Here is a 5,519-nt window from a genome sequence, read left to right on the forward strand (position 1 = left end):
TCTAATTCTCCCAGCAGTTTTTGTCAAATAGTGGGTTCTTTTCCCAAAAGCTAGGATCTTTGGGTTTATTAAAATCTTGCTACTGTCATCAACCCCAAGTCTATTCCATTGATCCACCCTTCTATCTCTAAGCCAGTACCATATGGTTTTAGTATAGTTTGAGATCTGGTAACTCTAGGCTTCCATCCTTCACATTTTTTTTTCATTAGTTCCCTTGATATTCTTGATCTTTTGTTCTTTCAGATGAACTTTGTAATAATTTTTTCTAATTCTATAAAAAAAAGTGTTTTGGTAGTTTAGTAGGTATGGCACTGAATAAATAGATTCATGTAGGTAGGTTTGTCATTTTTATCATATTAGTTCATCCTACCCATGAGCAATTGATGTTTTACCAATTGTTTAGATCTAGTTTTATTTGTGTAAAGGGTGTTTACTTGTTTAAACGTATAAAGGGTATAAAGAGTGTTATATAAAGGAATTATATGTTCATATAATTCCTGAATTTGTCTTGACAAGTAGATTCCCAGGTATTTTATCTTGTCGAGAGTAATTTTAAATGGAGTTTCTCTTTCTAACTCTTGCTGCTTGGTTTTGTTGGAAACATATAGGAATGCTGATGATTTATGTGGGTTTATTTTGTACCCTGTAGCTTTGCTAAAGTTATTTAGGACAGCCCAGGGGTCTGTCCACCGTTTCTGCACATGTCTTTTGAAGGCCATCTTCTCAGATACTTAATCCTTGAGTATGATGCAGACATTCCTGACCTTGTTAAACTAAGTAGGGTGGAGCAATATAGGGTCCCCAAGACCTGATTCTGTTAGACTAAGTATCTCCATTGTTACAAATCAGGAAATAGCTAAATCAAATCTTCTAAAGTACAGTCTGAGTAGGGTGGAGTAGTTTTAAAATTCACAACACTCAGCTGCCCCCTAGTTTTTAAAGAAACAAAAGCCATCAGAGAAGAAGGAGGAGAATGAGGAGAGAAGGACTCTGAGGCTGGGAGAAGGAGAATGGGTTGGAGGAGCTAGTGAATCCCAGTGTCCAAAGCTTCAGAAAGGGCCCTCAAAGTAAATGTGGGGGGTGAGATTTGGAGGAGGAAGAGGGGAGCTAAAAAAAGAGTTGTTGGTTGCTGGTGAACCTTAGCCACAGTTTTCATTTTAGTGATAAAGTCAGAAGCCCAGAGGCAGAGAGGGGAAGTGGAGGTGGCATTTTTGGGTGTGGATAACTTTTTCAAGAAACAGCATTGAAGAGGAGGGAGTAAAGGAACAAAAGCTTATTTTGCTTCAATGACTGGGATTTTAAAAGAAAATGTTGAGGTAAGGCTTTAAAAAAAAGAATTAGAGGAATAAGCATATTGGCAGGTAGATAATTAGAAGCTAGAGGAGATGGAGAAATAATAATGATAAGAATAATAATTATTTATTGGTGATTTTAGGGTCTACGAAATGATTTGCAAGTCAGAGTTTCAAATCAGGAAGTTCAATCATGAATCGGTTCTATCTGACTCTTTGTGAACCCTTTTGGGACTTTCATGATAAAGATCCTAGAGTGATTGGCTATTTCCTTCTCCAGCTCATTTTACAGGTGAGGAAACTGAGGCAAGCAGGGCTAAGTGACTTGCCCAGGGTCACACCACTATTAAGTGTCTCAGGCCAGATTAGTTTGCTATTTCCTTCTCCAGCTTATTTTATAGGTGAGGTAACCGAGGCAAGCAGGGTTAAGTGATTTCCCCAGGGTCACACGACTCATGTCCGAGTCCAGATTTGAACTCAGGAAAATGAGTCTTCCTCTCCTTAGGCTCCCTACTCTATCCATGGTGCCACCTAGCTGTACCCCCAAACTCCAAAGAGGTAAGAAGACCTGGATTCAAATCCCACTTAAGATCCTGACTAGCTGTGTGACTCAGTGCAAGTCATCATGTCTCTGGGCTTCAGTTTCTTTGTGTATAAAATCTGGGACCTCAACTCACCCCCAATTTACAGATGAGTAAATTGTTAAGAAACTTCTCCAGAGCCATGCAGCTAGTAAATGTGGGAGGTGAGATTTGAATCTGCCTCTTCCTGACCTTATGCCCGAGGGAATGGTTGGTTGGAGCAAGGTCCCAAAGAAGGCAGGAGAGAGTAGAACTCTCTCATGAGAAATGGGGTTAGTGCTCATATGGAGTAAGAATGTCTCCTCTTTGGTCACCAGGGGATACCGAGAAGGGCAACGACACCCAGGAAGTTAGAACTTGAATAGCATGAATTCTCAGGAACTGGGCGAAGGCTCCTGTTACGAGATTATGGTTTTCCGGGGTGCTTACATCGTTTCAGTCACTGGGCCAAGTCCTAGGATACAAGCAAGCAAGACAGTCTCTGCTTTGGGGGATCTTCCATTCTAATGAGGGAAGAGGGCACCAAACGGGGTACAGGAGAGGAGGGGCATGGAGTGGAGAACATTTGGGACGTCACAGCTTATTGAGGGCCAGAAAGGGGTGTGGAAGTCTAGACCTCAGTGAGATTCTGCTAGAGGTGCTCTAGAAGAGCCCAGAAAGGTTCCAGAGGCAGAAGCAGAGTCAGAAATTCCTGGAAAGGTTCCTGAGTGGAGAAGAAGGGTGTGAAATGGTAGCTGAGGGGAAGACGGTGAGTGATCACAATAGATTTGGGGGCAGCATTGACAGTCCAGTTGAAGTCTTGCTCTCTAAATGGAGAGCCTTAGAGTGGGAAGTGAGGAAGTGGACTGTGGTTGGGTCATCTCAAAATGAGAATTTGCATGCTGAGAATAGTGGAATGCTAGGTGAGGTGAGGGACAGAGTGTCATGGTGGAGGGAGGGAGAGGAACCTGGCTGGGAATCCTGTCTACGCCATTGATTCTCACTGTGATCTTAGACAAGTCATGTCACTCCCCTGGTCCTCAGTTTACTCATCTGTAAATGAAGGGGTAGGGCCAGAGGTCCCTTCCACCTCTGGATTTAGGAACCTGTGATTCTCTGATTCTAAGGAAGGCAGCAAGTGGCAAGCTATGGCAGCAAGGCTTGGGATGGAGGCGAGTGAAACCAAAATGGGGGAAATGAACCAGAAGACCAAAGTTAGAACAAGGAACCAAAGGTCATGACTAGGGGCAGGAGATCATAGGATGTTGAGCCAGAATGCAGGGGAAGAGGAGATCTAGAGTGAGTGAGAGAGTGGGGGAAGTGGAAGGAGAATGGTAATAATGACTACTAACATTTCTGTGGCCCTTCTATGTGCCAGGAACTGTGCTAAGAACTTGATGGCAGTGGAGAGAGTATCAGGCTTGGAGTCAAGAAGTTCTGAGTTCAAATCTGAATAGCTGTGTGACCCTGGGCAAGTCACTGCCTCAGTAAATAGGGACCCACTGGAGAAGAAAAGGGCAAACATTCCAGTATGGAGAAAAACTCAATATCCATGGGGTCATGAAGAATTGAACACTACCGAACAACAAGGTGTGAATATATCCTTGTGCGGTACTCAACAGTCCAGTCAAACTGGCCTTCTTGCAGCTCCTCATACAGGACACTAACTACCATCTCCCAGCCTTTGCACAGGCTGTACCCCATGCCTGAAATATACTCCCTCCTTAATTCCACCTCTTAGAGTCTCTAGTTTCATTCAAAGCTCAGCTCAGTTGTTTCCTTCTATAGGAAACCTAGTCTGATCTCTCCAGCTGCAAGGGGCCTTCCTCCCCAAATTATATTGTACCTTTGTATTTTTGTGAATATGTTTGCTCCTATATTTACCCAGATTGAATGTAAACTCCCTGAGGGCAGGGACTGCCTTCATTGTCTTTGTATCTGGCACTCAGGAGAGTACCTGGCATAGGGCAGGCATTTAGCAAATGCTTTGCTGATTGAGTGGTTGATGGAGAGGAAAGTCTTTGACTTGAGGAGGAGGAGGAAGATGAAGATGGTGAGAGATGGGATTTTGAGGGCCAGTGGGCAGCAGTGCCCAGGGTAGACACAGGGTGGTGGGAGATGATGGAAGCTAGGGATCCATAACTAGCAATCTGGGCACCTGGGATAAGCAGCATGAGCCATTCTGGAAGTGTGGCAAACAATCACTTTGTAATTCAGTGATGGGGTAGTGCCTAGATCTGGTCTAGGAACCTCCTACCAGATGGAACTGCCTCTACCTACACAAATCAGGAACCTTCTCTATAGCCTGGAGTCCTGGCAATTGCAGAGCACTCTAAGAGGTCTCCTAGTTGTCCCAGAGTCACCATCTGCAGTGTCAGAGGCAGGGCTCAAACTCAGATCTTCCTGACTCCCACCATGTCAGGGTGGCTCCATGTAATCCCTTTTTATTTTAACCCCTTACCTTCTGTCTTAGAATAAGTACTGTGTATTAATTCTAAGATAGAAGAGCAGTGAGGGCTAGGCAATGGGGATTAAGTGACTTGCCCAGGGTCACAAAGCTAGAAAGTATCTAAGGCCAAATTTGAACCCAGGACCTCCTGTCTCTGGGTCTGGCTCTCAATTCACTGAGCCACCTGGCTGAGCCACCCACCATGTAATTCTTAAATGTTAAAACAAGACAAGAAATAATTGAGAGGCGAGGAAGAGGAAATTAATGGCTATGATAATTTCATATTGTTGCCACACATGGACTCCATTCACCATTCCTATAACCTCCCTCTTCCTTGCTAGCATTTTCATATTACTTATATTATATAAGTCTTAGTAGAAGTTCCTTCCAGGCAGAGAATAGCTTTCTTTTGTACTTGCATCACCAGTACCTGGGACTGTGTCTGGTACATAGTAAGGGCTTAATAATTGACTTTTCATCCAATCATTCATTCATTCTGCTGCTGCTGGAGTTGTGTGCTACATTTTTACACCCCTTACATTTTAGCACCCTGAGGCAAATCCCCATTCACCTTGCCCTAGGTCTCTCTCGGGATGGGGAAGAGAATGGGATTAATGTATTGAAGGATGATAAAATAGGAGAAATAAGCCTGCAAAGATCAGTTGGAAGCCAGTTGTGGGAGGCTGTAAATGTCAGGCTGAGAAGCTTGTGTCTTATTATGGATAATAGGGAAGCAAAACGTGTTGCCAGAACATATTCTCAGTGTTGTTCACCTCTTCTTTGTCAAAAAAGCTTCCTGCTCTGGGGTAGGCACACGCGGTATCTCACTTCCCAGAAGGAGCTTCTTGGAAGAGGTTGATCAGCTTAGAAGGTGTGATTTCCTCTTCCCTCTCCACCTTAGCCCTGGCTCTCATCTAGGAAAATTAATTTTTCAGCTTTAAGTGAGTCATTCTTTGAATCTGTTGGGTGCAAGGCTGAAGGCTGCCCATCCCAGGGCTGAATTATGATACATTTGTTTTCTTCAGTTTCCTCTTTTAAGTAAACTTTGGCTACTTCCTCTATTCTTGTTTCCTTATAATCAGCCTTTCCCCATAAAAGGATGAGGGCAGGAGCAATTCCCAGCCTCCCTTGGTATCCGTATAGTAAGAGAAAGGGGGCATCATGGGACTTGGTGGCAGCCATGACCCCAGAGGGTGCCAAGAGCCCCCACCAGGGGAG

The sequence above is a fragment of the Monodelphis domestica genome, chromosome 1, assembly GCF_027887165.1.
Source record: "Monodelphis domestica isolate mMonDom1 chromosome 1, mMonDom1.pri, whole genome shotgun sequence".
Lineage (NCBI taxonomy): Eukaryota > Metazoa > Chordata > Mammalia > Didelphimorphia > Didelphidae > Monodelphis > Monodelphis domestica.